Source organism: Euphorbia lathyris, chromosome 4 (genome assembly GCF_963576675.1).
Source record: "Euphorbia lathyris chromosome 4, ddEupLath1.1, whole genome shotgun sequence".
NCBI classification, from domain to species: Eukaryota; Viridiplantae; Streptophyta; class Magnoliopsida; order Malpighiales; family Euphorbiaceae; genus Euphorbia; species Euphorbia lathyris.
In genome coordinates this window covers 83,564,990-83,580,929 of record NC_088913.1, presented here as the reverse complement: position 1 = coordinate 83,580,929, position 15,940 = coordinate 83,564,990, and the positions used below count along the sequence as shown (strand labels likewise).

The 15,940-nt window shown below is 32.6% G+C and overlaps 1 pseudogene; it reads left to right on the top strand.

The window, feature by feature from the left end:
• Positions 1–9,954: 9,954 nt before the first annotated feature.
• Positions 9,955–13,851, top strand: LOC136227273 (uncharacterized; annotated as a pseudogene).
• The last annotated feature ends 2,089 nt before the right edge of the window (positions 13,852–15,940 follow it).

Here is a 15,940-nt window from a genome sequence, read left to right as displayed (position 1 = left end):
TGATTTTACTTAGCGAATCGATGCTTTCGCGAAGTCTGCGAGTGAAATTATGAACTTTTCTACTCGTATACTTCGCGAAATAATCGCTAAGTAGATCGTCACGTTTCAGGCTCTTTCTCATCGTAGATCTTCGCAAAATCACCGACTATGCGAAGTGAGTGTCTGGAAAAACGTAGAGAAAACAGTAGATACTTACATTTTTCGCGTCTTTCACCCTCAAAATCCACAATAACAATATGTAAACTGGGAAAAATGATAAAAATAACGTAGAATAATCATTTCTTCGATGGTCACAAGAAGATGAAGAAATCGTTTTCTAGGATTAGGAAGATGAAGAATCAAGAGATGAAGAGAGGAAGAAGATAAATACACTGTGATGTGGAGAAATGATGCAGATTTCGCGCAATTTAAAGGAAGAGAGGAAGATCAAAGGTCTGGAAATCATTTGGGGAAGTGTAGTGGGTTCGCATAACCGGAAAGGAGAAGGGGGGAGATGAAAGGGTAAGGGTATTTTGGGAAAGTCACACAAAAATAGTCTAGATATGTAGTAGGTTGAGTAAATGAGTTAAATATGTAAATGAGTCTCCCATTTAACACAATTTTGTAATTTTCCGTTTTTTTCTAGGTCTATATGACATGTGTACTCTAGAATCTAATAGTAAAAGAATATGAAAAGTCGAAACTCTTCCGATTCTAGATGTATTATGGTAAAACAAATGAAAAACCTCAAACTCTTACAAAACACGAACAAATAAGAAAGTTAAAAACTAATAAGTAAAGTAACAAAGTATTATAATTAATATTAACTAATTTATATTAATTACATAAATTAAGAATTTTTTCATACGATTGTTAATGTGTATTACAGTAAATTATTATTTTGAGTTATTTATAAGTTAGAACCTTACAAAATATGAGACCTAAATCTTTTGCTTTAGTGACTTTATAGTATAGTCTGCCTTGCTCAGTAGTTTTAATATGCTCAGTATTATGTTTACGCTTCTTTATTTATCTATTTATAACTATGTTAGATTTTAATCTCTAACCCATAAAGGTACGACTCCATCTGATTCGAACAATAAGGTGAAGGCTAAGATGAAATGGGAAATCTAAGTTTAATAAATTAGTATTGGGTTAAGCCCAGTTAAAAATATATTCAAGTGAAATTAATAAAAAAAATGTGGATAAATATTAAACATTATATATATATTCACATAATTATTTGATGATGTAGAGGGCGAAAACAATCTAGGATTCGGGGAGACCCCAGCACCCCACCTTAAGTAGGAGTGGTGCCGCCTTGACAACACACCCAAAAATAAATATTTATAATTAAAAATGTGAATGTGAAATATAACAAAGAATAACTTAGCACATTTTGTCAAATAAAGAGTTAAAAAGTCTCTTTATATGATAGGAGGTCGTTATTTTGAACCTCCGTTTCTTTATTTTTGTTCCTTTTTACTTTTAATTTTTTCATTTTGAATAAAAAATTCATTATCCAAACTTTTATTGTTTCTTCAATTTTATTTTTCCCCTTGAATAAGAAAAGTCACCAATTTTATGTTTCCCTCCTTAATTAAAAAGTCATTATCCAATTTCAATTTTTTTTATCTAATTCTAGAGATTATGATTGAGGTTTTAATTAGGGGTGGCAACGGTGCGGGGCGGGGACGGTTATGCAATTACCACTCCGTCCCCAAATGTTTACGGGACGGTTTCGGGGAATCCCCATTAAGTGATTCGGGGATTTTTTCATCCCCATCCCCTCCCCATACGGTTTCGGTACGGTTTCGGGGAATCCCCATGCTCAATAAATTAATAGTACTATTTGTAATTGACAATTAAAATAAACCTAATTTAAATAAACTAATTATATTCCGTTGAAATTAGCTAGTTCTCAAAACAAAATAAACCCAATTAAAATTAATAATAACTCTAGCAGAATTTAAATCACAAATCTATTTGAGCTAGGAGAATTTAAAATATAAAATGGTAAATCTAATAATACTTTGTGTAAAGTCTAATATGAGTTAGAAGAATTTAAATCACAAATCTGAGTTAGAAGAATCTAAACAATCACAAATCATCAACATAAAATTTGATATGAGTTAGAAGAATCCAATGTATGATCAAGTAAATTTTGATAATATATATATATATATATATATATATATATATATATATATATATTATAAAAGTCTGTGTATATATTCTGTCATCCTGTTACTAATTTATATGATACATTGGTATAAAAATAATAGTTAGAAATTAAAATTAATAATTTTATTCGGAGATCCTTACGGGAATTTACACGGTAACGGGGCGGTAATCCCCACGGGGCGGATATAGCAATCCCCATCCCCATCCCCATTTAGATTTCGGGGAAAAAAATTTCCCCATCCCCGTCCCCATCCCCAATTTTTACGGTTTTTCCCCATTCCCGTCGGTTCGGATACCCACGGTTTTCGGATAATCCCCTCCCCATTGCTACCCCTAGTTTTAATTTAGGAAAATGTTCATATTTTTCACGGTAGACACTTTTAATTTTATAGTTTACACACCAAAACAAAGAAGTTTTATCATATAAGAGGTTAATTTTTTTTTTATCCAACCTTAACGGCTCGACTTTAAAAAATTATCCCTAACTAGAGTGCCAAAATTAACCGCCCTAGATATAAAATCCTGGCTCCACCACTGATGATGTATAATATTATTCTTCCTAATTTTATTTAGTTAATGATATCACATCCGTCTGACCAATGGCCAAGCGGCCAGGCAAAACGTCTGGCCAATGGCTAGACTTTTTTATGACCGCTCAGTGCAAAAAATGAGAAAATATAGAAAAAATTTAATTTTTTTACCTCGTCTTCGAAATCGTCCATTTCCGGAGTTCTCGGTCCTTTTTTTTAATTTCAATTTTTTTTTGGGAGAGATAAACAATTAACAATTTTTAAAAAAATATATGAAAATGGCAAAATTATCAAAATGGAGGCGGTAACAAGTGATTTGGGAGCGGTGAATAGTAGTACCTTTAAAATATTATAAAAAATTGTAATATATATATATAGTCTTTATTTGACAATAAAATATTTGAAGGAAAATGTAAAAGTTAGTACTTTGGGTATTTTTTTCTATTAAAAAAAAAAGTAAATAACAGGGATAAGGTGTAAAAATACCTTAACAATTACAACCAGGAGCAATTTATTCCTAACGCCTAAAATGGTACAATTCTATCCCTAATATCGGCCGTCAAGAGCAATTTTACATCTAACGTTGACAATCTGGGTCAATTTCAGATATCATTATAAAACTCATATATTTTGTTTCTTATTTTGCACAAATTGCATATTAGTTCGTTAAAAAAAGATTTCATATTTTTTGTGATTTAATAATAGAATTGGAGGTTAATATTTATAATTAGGCGAAATATGTTGATTTTTTTTAGTCCAACTCGTACAATAGACAATATATTTTTTTATAAGTTTTTTCATATCTAATCATATATTTATGCTCGGTTACTAAATTAGTGATAAAATGACTCACATGTGAAATATAGGGGTAAATTTCATCGATGGTGTACAACTTTTACCATATTTCACACTTTAGTGTACAACCTTTAATTTGTCTTACTAATATGTACGAATTTATAGGTGACCTCCCACTATGGTGTACAACAGGTGAAAATGATCGGTCAACGCTCAGTCAACGCGCCACCTCAGCTTTGACCGGTCAAAAAGTAAAAAAAATCAAACACTTAATGTAAATTACTTATATATCCCTATCTCTCCATCTATTCATCTTCTTCCCTTCATTTCTTTCTTTTCTTCAAATTTCTCTCTCTAACTCCTCTTTCTCTCTCTTCAATGAAACTCTTATCAATTTTATTTCACAAATGAGTAAAATGTTGAACCAAGAAGAACTTAGAGGCAACGTGTCCCAAATAAAAGATACGTGGACTGATAGAAGTGATAATCTGTTAGTGGGCAGAATCTTTTAATTTCTATTATCTTTTAGTTGCTGAAAATAAGGAACAGATAAATAAAGAACTGGTCTCAAGTGGGAAACCACTAGTATCGTAAAAATAGGCTAGGACATTGGGAAGTGGGTTGCAAATTATTGTATTTAATCCACTGGGCTTTTCCAGAGAGGATATCGGAATTTTGAATTATAAACTTCTTATTGTGATTTGTTCTTCACGAAATAGAACTCAATTTCATTGATTGAAAATCATCTCCTGATTGGGATCTAACATAAAATTTCAAACATAAAATTCAAAAACAAAACACAAATTCAAACATAAAACTCAAGCAAGATCTTTTTCGTCCGCCCCTCCTCCCTTTTATCTTTCTTCCAATTTATTAATCATTATTAATTTCTGATTTTCCATAATTATCATTATATTCTATATTCTGATGTTCTATAATTATCATTATAATCTCAACTCAAGAATAGTTTTCATGTTGTTTTTAATAATGAAATATAAAGTTGTTATTTTTTTAGTTGGTGACTAATACTATAATAGAATACTACAAATTGATTTTAGAGAAACAAAAAGATGGTTGACATTTTATGCATCCAATGGCAATTGCGGACACGTGAATGAGAGAATTGGGGTTTTAACCTGATGAACTACATTATCAGCTTAGCTGTCTGGAATTAATTGAGTTACGATTCAACTCGGCTGAGTACCTTTTCTTTCGCATATTCTTATTGTTCATGATCAGTGATCATTGTTGCTTCTGTCGTTGCTGCTGATTGTGTGCACGTTGAGTTTAATATGTTGGACATGGAGATGCTGCTGACTGTTGCATCCGGGACTCTGAATTTCTTTTGGAATCTCTTCTCAACTTATATGATGATGATTGATTTCTAATAAATATCTAACCAATTTTAACAACGATGATGAGGTTGTATTTGGTGTCCACAATTCTGTCATAACAGAATTGATAAGAGTTTGATTGAAGAGAGAGAAAGGGGTTAGAGAGAGAGAGGAGTTAGAGAGAGAAACTTAAAAAGAGAGAAATAAATGGAGGGAAGAAGATGAATAGATGGAGAGATAGGGGCATATAAGTAATTTACATGAAGTGTTTGATTTTTTTTACTTTTTGACCGGTCAAAGCTGAGGTGGCGCGTTGACTGAGCGTTGACCGGTCATTTTTACCTGCTGTACACTATAGTAGGAGGTCACCTATAAGTTCGTACATATTAGTGAGACAAATTAAAGGTTGTACACCAAAGTGTGAAATAGGGTAAATGTTGTACACCATCGATGAAATTTACCATGAAATATAGATTAAAAAGGTTCGTGATTGAGAAGAAAGTTTAATGAATTATTTCTCAAATTGACCCAATTTGACAACGTTAGAAGTAAAATTACTATTGACTGCCAATATTAGGGGTAAATTGCACAATTTTAGAAGTTAGGATTAAAAATGCTTCTAGCTATAAATGTTAGTAATATTTTTGAACCTTATCCCTAAATAATAATCCTTAGGGTTAAGGTGCAAAAATACCCCTAACGTCTAAAATGGTGTAATTTAGCCCCTGACATTTGTAGCCAAGAGTAATTTTATCCCTAACGTTGGTAATTTGGGTCAATTTCATGTTTTGTTCGTGAATTTGGGTAATTTGGTAATTTGGGTCAATTTAAAAAACTATTATAAAACATAGATATTTTTGTTCATTATTTTACACCAATTGCATATCAATTAATTCTAAAAAATGATTTCATGTTTTTTTGTAATTTAATAATAGAATTGGAGATTAATATTTATAAATTCGATGAATTTTTTAAATTTTTTTTTGTCTAATTCATACAAAAACAGTATATTTTATTTTTTATTTTTTTCAAATCTCAACATATGTTTATGATTTGTTACTGATAAAATGGCGCACCTGTGATTTATAGATGATAAGATTCATGACCAAGAAGACAGTTTGATGAATTGTTTCTGAAATTGACCAAATTTATCAACGTTAAGAATAAAATTGTTTTTGGCTACAAACGTTAGGGGTAAAATTGCTCCTGACCCAAAATGTTAGGGGGTATATTTGCACCTTAATCCTAATCCTAAATTATGGGCTTAATCATTTGTCTTCTGAACTTGTCTAAAAAAGTTTGATTGACCCCTGAACTTTCAAAGTGTCTTAATAACCCCTGAAGTTGCATAAAATATAATCAATTAACCACTCGATTGCCAAAAAAAAAAGTAAGTTCAATGCAGAAAATGTTTTACATGCGTCTTACAATGTTATTACATAATTCAAAAATAAATTAAAATTAATGTTATTACTTACTCAACTATAAAATATGTCTTTTTTATTATTACAATCGCACTACACCGGTCTTGGTTGTTTTACTTTTTTTTTAGATGCGTACAATACATTTTCCGTATTTAATTTATTTTTTTACAACCGATTACATTTTATGTAAATTTGGAAAGCTAACTAAATATTTTATGTAAGTTCAAGGGTTATCGTAACACTTCAAAAGTTGAGAAAGCTAGCAAGCGAAAACGATGCTACTTTACCTAATGACGGAAACACCCTTATACTCTGGAACTATAAACGTTAGAGCTCGAAAGCAACATTACCAAACGAAAGGGTTAAAACGGAAGAGAACCCAAATTTAGCCCACTATAAAAGCTAGCAGATACACAATACAGTTTTGACGCTCCCGGAAATGATTGAGTCTCAACTGCAGCGCCGCCCCGTGCTGCGTCGCTTGGCTGAGTCGATGATTTCTTTTTATTTCTTCTCAGATTGCTTTCTATTCTATTCAATTCAATTCATTCCATTCCATTTCTCTCTTTCTACATGGACAAAGTTCAGTGGCTATTATTGGTCGGGAGTATTAATCCAGGAGTACTGTAAAAAATTTCCTAATCAAGAGGCTGTGATGAAACCGATCCGTGCTTGTCCGGGAGCGTCCGATCAGGCAATGGAGAATAATGCCATTTTCACCGGCGAGGTAACCTGGATGGCCTGAGAAATGAGAAGGCTATTTTGGTCTTTTTGTGTGGCAACCGGTTGCTTCAGGCGTGGTGGTATATATTTTTCCTTGCCTGATCTTTATCATGTTCGGATCTGAGCCTCTTCTTCTCTATTATTTGTGGTTTCTTTTCATTTTATTTTTTCTCTCTGCTTTGGCTACTTGGAAAACAGTTTTTGTGTGAATATATTGTGAAAATCGTGTTCGTCCGGTGGAATTTTGGATCTGAAATTAATTTTCTAGATAAAGTCGCCGGCGGTGAGTGGTGTGGGCGGCGAAACCTTTTAATATACTAGTAATTAAAAGAGGGTGATTTGGAATGGTTAATCCGAGAATATACTTGACATTGCAGCCAAACAGTGTCTCGATTTGAAGCAGTGAGGCATGCATGAGTGACACATGTGGTAACTATGGTAAACTAACCTTCGTTATGTCATTTTATGTATTAAATAACAAATTTCTGGTTTAAAAAAAAAAAAAAAAAAAAATTTCTCGTCTAATACAGTAACTATGGAACTAAACAGGCATAATATCTATGTGCTCGCAAAACTAAAAAGTCATGGTCTTAAACTATTTAAAATTATTAATTAGATTTCTAAATTTATTGAAATAAATTTTAATCAAAATCATTTGGTTGAATAGAATTTTTTTTTCCCAAATTCATCGCACATATCATGACGGTTTTTATCAAATAGTTATAATTTTTTATTTTAAGATAAGATAAAGACCCGATTCGTACTATAGAAATTTAATTCATGATTTTGATAGTGTAACATCGTAATTGAATTTGAATATTAAATAGATCGTAATTGATTTTCAAGCTTTACTTTGAGTATCAAATGGGTGTAATGCGAACTAAATACTAAATTGATAATTGAAGTGACAAATTGATATTTAAAGTATAAAAATGAGTTTTATGAAAAAACGGTATAAAAATGAGTTTACTTTTTTTTTTTTTTGATAACGATGCTTAATCATTTCATTAGATGATAAAATACGAGTAAATCATGAAAATAGCAAGGGATAAAACCTTACACAAGTACCGGCAAATGCCTAATACAATATCCATAAAGGAAATAAAATGACTACAAAGAGTAAAAATAACCATAAAAGGTACAACTACAACAATAAGACGATAAAATTCATACTTCTTCCGAATCCAACTCCACATAAAAGCTACCGAAAACCAATCGTCATCATTTAGTTTCTTCCGACTAACTGGACTATCTGGATCTGGGTCCTTTTTACTGGTGCAACCCCGTAGATCTGTAGATCTACGAATAAAATAACACGTTTCCGCTCTTGCTAAATCTGAAAAAAGCGTAAACGACAGAGATATAGCTAACGGGTGCGAATCAGATGGAGAAAATCCGAAGAAAGGAATGAGTTTTCAACTCAAAACGAAACACTAAAAAGCTAGAAAAAACGAAAAAACAGTCATAGATGGAAGGAGGAAGAAGGAAGACAAGCTTCCTTCTCCCTCCTCCGATTAGATCTGGCTACTTTGTTGTAGCTTAAGGTTGCAAAAATTGAAAAAGGAGAAAGTGAGACAAGGAATGAAAAGAAAGAAGAAGGCAGAGAGCACGAACGGGTGGTGGCCTGTAAAGAGAGGGGGGCGGCGGCAAAAGATTGGGGAAAAAACCTAGAGAGAAGGCAGAGCTTCTCTCTCTAGGATGGGGATATAAACCTAAAAATGAGTTTACTTTAATAATGTTTAATAAATATAATGTTTAAAGAAATTGGTTCAAAGAATAGTTTATTAAATTATTTTTTTTATAAGGGGATAGAAAAAATATAAATATGAAAAGCGTGAGAAAATATAAAAAAAACATAAAAACATGAAAAATATTAAAACACAAAACGTAAAAATGTGAAAAATACAAATAAAAATAAAACATAAATACGTAAGAGCATCTCCAACCCTCACCAATTTGAGGGTTGGAGATGGAATTTGACGGTAGTTGGCACTCCAATCACCGCCAGAACTCCACACTTCATTGTCGTGGAATGCCAACTTCAACCAAACTGTTTCACCAAATGGCTGGAACAGTTAAAATATTATTATTTTTAAAAAAAAATTCTTTAGTTAATGAAAATTCTTAATCTGTTTTTCTCAAGTAATATTTTGTTAATTTAGATTTAATTTTAAAGATTTTTTAATTAAATGTTATTAAAAATTATAGGGTTAAGATGTAAAAATGTCCTAATATTTTGGGTCATGAGCAATTTTACCCCTAACGTTTAAAATGGTGCAATTTTATCTCTAACATTTGTAGTCAAGAGTAATTTTACCTCGAACGTTGATAATTTGGGATTAAATTATTTTTCAAATTGACCCAAATCATCAACGTTAGGGGTAAAATTGCTCGTTGCTAAAACTTTAGGGGTAAAATTGCATCATTTTAGACGTTAGTGATAAAATTGCACCTAATCCAAAACGGTAGGGGTATTTTTGCATCTTAACCACTAATTATATTGTGTAGTATATATATTTTTATAAATTAATTTATATTTTGAATAAAATTGCAAATAATTAAATTAAATAATATATTTAAAAATCATATAATAAAACTAACGATAATTAAGATAACGTTCAATTTGAAATAACATTAATTAAGATAACACTACAAACACATAATTTAAAACAACAATAATAATAGTAAGCTAAACACGGCACGATTAAAAATAAAACGACATGACTATTGGAACATGTAGAATTCCATTTTCTTTTCACGAATTTGATATCCTTCAACATTATGTAGAATTCCATTTTCTTTTCACGAATTTGATTTGCTTTGTCACGAGATTGAATTGATCTTTCTACCAAATCATAAAATTTTGGATCTTCTTCATTCATGTTTTCCATTATTGCTTTTGATCGAGTTTCTTTTTTCTTTTTATGTTTTGCCTTTTTAACTCCTAATGGTATTTCCGATCCTGATGTGGAATTATTTTCATTGATGTTAATACTAAAATCAGACAGACCTGGTGATCGTTGTGTTAGAAATTCAGAAGTTGGAGTCTCGGACTCCGACGATAAGAATGAAGACTGTGACCTTCTCAATTTCTTTTTACCCTTTTGGACATTATCATTAAATTTTGGCAAATCTTTCATCATAGTCCAAACATGATCAAATTTGAACCCCGATTTCCATTTGATATATGTCTTCATTAGTGTTCTTGCTATTTCCATTTGAAATAAATTAAAAACTATTATGAAAGATTCATCATGCCTACAAATTTAAGCAACGAGATTAAAGAAATAAGAAATGCTGACTATATCTTGAGGAGATGCACCACTTATCCTCATCTCTTCAATCTGTCAGATGCAACCTTTGAACTTTCTTATAGCCTTCTCAATTTTTCCTACTCGGGGCTCTAATGATCTCTAGTTTATCTCCTCCCAACTCATTTGTTTCCTTCCATTGTATGCAATTTCTACTCTTTTCCACATTTCTTGCCTATTTTGATTTGTCCTCGTAATCGGATCTTGTGTAATCTCCATATAAGCAGAGCACAAAAGCTCGTCTTCTGCGTGAGTGAATCCATTTCCACGAGTCATTACGTAAAACTATATGTAATAATAATTGTTTTGAATGAAGTGAATGCAATATAAATCTACCGATTAAGGTATTTATAAAAGAAAAAACAAATTCTTTTCCCAATATACTAACTCTTCCCGAGGTACTACCTGTGCCCAAATCTCTCTAATATATAGTAACTGTGCCCAAAGCTTCATAGAAGAAAAAAATATTCATTTTCCCAAGATTATAACTCTGCCCAATAAACCAAATGATGACATCTTTTTAATCTTTTTCATGGATATATCTTTTCCAATATATTTTACTATGCATCACTTCATTTTTGGAAGAAACAAATAATGATATTCCTGTATATTCCTTTCCAAAATGTAATGATTGTGCTCATTTATTTTTTCCATAAAGCAAAAGCTAATATTCCTAAACTTACCTTGTTTTAATTGTATATAAATACTACCACTTCAACTCATTTTATTCACACTACTTTATTACATTTATTCGTACTCAAACTTGATCCCTTTCAAAATGAGTTTATCTCTCACCGGTGATTCATCTTCAGACGATGGCATTGATCATGAAATCACAATGAAGTTATTATCTTGATATAAAAAATATAAAAAACATGGTAGTCAGAGTAGCGGCTCATCTCATGTTGGCTCAGTCAAAGGTCATCGAGTTATCTATCGTAACCATGAAGCAGCAGATGAAAATATAAACGAGGATTACTTTAGTAGTAATCCACGATTCGATGCTAAGACTTTTCGAAGAAGGTTCATAATGTCTCGTGATCTTTGTATCCGTATCATAGATGCAGTCAAAGCTCATGATGTTTACTTTCAACAACGTCATGATGCTGTTCGTAGAATGAGATTGTCATCTATATAGAAAGTAACAACTGCCTTACGAATTTTGGCATATAGAGTTCTGGGTGATGCTGTTGATGAATACTGTAAAATTGCCGAGTCAATAGTAATAGAGAGTTTGAATTTTTTTTGTCGGGCCATTGTGGAAATTTTCTCCGAGCAATATCTTAGAAGGTCAAATGCAAATGATATTGCTAGGTTGCTTCATATCGGGGAATCTCGTGGTTTTCCTGGTATGTTGGGTAGTTTGGATTGCATGCATTGGGAATGGAAGAATTGCCCGACAGCTTGGCAAGGACAGTATAGCGGACGTTCTGGTTCACCAACAATTATTCTAAAAGCAGTGGCAGATTACGATCTATGGATATGGCATGCATATTTTGGTATGCATGGAACCAATAACGATATTAATGTGTTAGATTCGTCTAATCTATTCTCTGATCTTGCTAATGGTATTGCACCTCCAGCGCACTATACTATTAATGAAAAAGAATACAATACAAGTTATTATTTAGCTGATGGTATTTATATTAAATGGTCTACCCTAGTTCAAACGATTCGTAACCCACAAGGTCCAAAGCGGAGACATTTTGTGAAGGTACAAGAACCATGCAGAAAAGATGTGGAGCGTGCTTTTGGAGTTTTAAAGGCGAGGTTTGCCATTATTACTAACCCAACACGATTTTGGAGGAAAAACATACTGTTGAAACACCTTTCCATAAGATTTTGATTTGACAAAATCATTTAAGTTTAATCCACGATTAAGAGACAATTAAATTTAAGTGCTTTGATTTAATTGTACTAATCCGTTTGTTCAATATGGAGTATAAACATAAATGCAAAAGGAAATAAAAATTAAGTCAGGACAAAGTCAGCATGAGAACACAACACAAGCTGAGTGAAGAGCAACTCAGCACAAGAGAAGATAAGTCATCTTCAAAACAACAACTTAAGAATGAAGCTGATCAAAGAAGCTGGGTGGAATGGAACTCAGCATAAAAGAAGTCTGCTTCAGAACTAGATCTTGCAGAACGAAGCTGACCATGGAAGCTGAGTGAAAAAGAACTCAGTATGAGATTTGGTGACAATCAAAGACAATGACTATCGAAGTGAAGCTGAGTGATCTTCAGGACAGCATGAATGATCCGTTAGCTAACAGACAAATCCGAAAACTGTGTGCACTAATAATTGAAGCCTTGGAATTACGCAAAAGCCAAATTCCGAGATGCATGGGTCAACTGTTCGTTGCTATAAGACAAACTGCCGCAAGAAGACAAAGCCTGTAGTAAGAAGACAAACCTGACATCTGAAGAAATCGGAAAACAAGATTGGCCTGCACATCTGAAGCTGACCAGAAGTTTGTCCCCCAAAAGAGCCGTTTTGGATTCAACGGACAAATCAAATTCAAATCATTTGATCCTCAAAATACAACTATAAAAGGACAAGCAATCCTCTTGGATCATTGCCGATTGACATAGAAAATATAAGTGAGAACGATACAGATTCAAAGCACTCAAAAACAAGAAAGAGATCTTACACCAACTTTCTATTTCTTGTGTAAATGCTAGATTGATTGTCTGTAATCATCTAAAGTGTTCTTTATCGAAAAAAGAACAAGTTTGTTTTCAATTGTAATATTGAGAGTGTTGTGTTGAGTACTCGGTATTAAATACTCAGTGGTAGAGAAATCTAGGTGCTGGGTTGTAGCACTTAGTAGGAGTTGAGTAGACGAATAGAGGAAGGTACTCTTGCATATTCAACTGCCTTGTAACCGGTTTGTGCTCTACCTTTAAAGAGCTCAGTATTGGATTCTAAAAGCCCGGAGGAGTCTGGGGACTGGACGTAGGCGGAGAGGCCGAACCAGGATAAGTCATACTGAGTAATTTCTAACTCTCTTAATATATATGTATGTGCATGTGTTGCTTGTTATATTTACTCAGCATATAAACTGTTTAAAGCTGACACTGAGTAAATTAGAGTGCTGAGTTGGAAGCTGGCCACAAAAGTGTCAATTCCCAACTCACTAAAATTATCAAGTCAGCAAGATTAATTAGCGAAAAAGTTATATTAGTTCCTAACCCCCCCCCCCCCCCTTGGAACTAATCACACGGGACCAACAAGTTCATGATATTATGCGAACGTGCATTATCCTACATAATATGATAATTGAGGATGAACGTGGTCTATCGTTACCCATTCAGGATCCACTTACAGCACCCTCAAATCTAGAAAGTCCAATAAATCATGATACTCAATTCTATGATTTCCTACAACGACATCGACAAATTAGAGATGAAAATGCACATTTTGATCTTCGCAATGAATTAATAGAGCATCTTTGGAAGGTATATTCTGATTCGATGAATTAGAACGATCGAGTTGGTTCAACAATTACTTTTATGCATTTCATGTACTCGTTTTGTATTATTTTCAGTATATGGCATACGCTAAGTAGCATTCTATTTGTATGCCGATTTTCTTATATTATGTAATCCGTTATGGTTTTAATTCATTATCTTCGTTCTATTTTAGGCTTTTGCAATATTAATTTTAGCTAATCTAGAAATTTAATTATATTTAATTATTTAAATAAATTTAAATAATTATTATTAGTTTAAAATTAATAATCTTGTTATGGTATTTATTATTATTTTTAATTAGCTTTTCAGGTGTCCGTTATAGTTACTTTGTTTTTTACAAAGTACCGTTACTTTATGCTCATATTCACCATTGGATTAATTTTATGCTCCATCATCCAATGGTGAAAACACATCAAGTAACGGTACTTTGTAAAAAACAAAGTAACCATAGCGGGCACCAGCTTTTGAATTAATTTGTATTATAGATTATTAATAATAATAATATATGTAAAAAAATAATAAAATATTAATAAAAGTGTTAGGTATGATGGAATAAAGTAGAGAATATTCTTTTTGATGTAATAAATGATGTAGTGGGTTGGAGAAAAAATAGGATTTGATGTATAAAAAATAGAAAATTGAGATAGAAATAGCGTAATGGGTTGGAGATGGCCTAAGAAAACGCAAAAAAACATGATAAACATGAAAAAACGCGAATAACACGAAAAAGTAACAAAATGGGAAAAAACAAAAACGTGAAAAAAATAAAAAAATAAATAAAAACGCAAAAACGGGAAGACAAAAAAAATCACAATGACGTGAATAACACGAAAATGTGATAAAATACAAAAAAATACAAAAATCTGAACACACATGAAAAACAAGAAACTTGGAAAACACGAAAAATGAAAAAACGTAAAAAATGCTAAAACATTATACAAGCATTTTTTCGCATTTTCGTGTTTTTAACATAAAAAATGTTTTTTTATATTTTTGTGTTTTTAACATTTTCGCGTTTTTCCATTTTTTTTAATGTTTTCGTGTTTTTAACATTTATTTACTTTTCGTCATTTTCACAATTTTTCACTTTTTGTGTTTTTACTGTTTTGTGTATTTAACGTTTTCGTGTTTTTTCGTATTTACACATTAATGAGGACGTTGGATCTTCAGAGTGGATCGGATATATAAGCCGAGGTTGCTTCCATTTTGGTCGTCGGACCTGCGTCGGGGGAGGCCACCGGTGTACACTCCGATGCTAAAGTTAGTAAGAGCATAAATGTAAAGAGATAAAGTAGTGAGAGAGAGGAGGATCACATACCTTCCCTTTACAGGAGTATTTATAGTGAATGCGGTGGGCTTAGAGGACCTTGCTTGTCTTGGAGTTGATTGGTTTGGGCCTAGTGGGCCTCCTTTGGATTCACATTCCTCATCAAGAAGTCCCTCCTTCAAGGGTCTTTCGAGTATTTATGCGAGGTTCAAAACATTCTAAGAGTGGTAATGAACGCTGCGTTGCTTGGGACGGCTTGTGAATAATAATGGTGCTGATTAGGACGACTTTATGAATAATAATGGATGAATATATATACGTTGAGGGACAGTCTTCGAGGAGTAGATAAGTATTTACACGTCGAGGGACGACCTTCCAGAAATGAATGACTATATACGCGTCGAATGACGATCTTCGATAAATAAATGACAATTTACGCGTCGAATGACGGTCTTCGAAAAATAAATGGTATATACACGTCCGGAGACGGTCTTCGATAAATATGTGAATAAATACACGTCGAGGGACAACCTTTGAGAATTAAATGACTATATACACGTCGAATGACGGTCTTCGAGAAATAAATGGTATATACACGTCCGGAGACGGTCTTCGATAAATATGTGAATAAATACACGTCGAGGGACGGGCTTCGAGAATTAAATGACTATATACACGTCGAATGACGGTCTTCGAATAATAAACGACAATTTATGCGTCGAATGACAGTCTTTGAGAAATAAATGACAATTTACGCGTCGAATGACGGTCTTCGAGAAATAAATGGTATATACACGTCCGGAGACGGTCTTTGATAAATATGTCAATAAATACACGTTGAGGGACGACCTTCGAGAATTAAATGACTATATACACGTCGAATGACGGTCTTCGAGAAATAAATGGTATATACACGT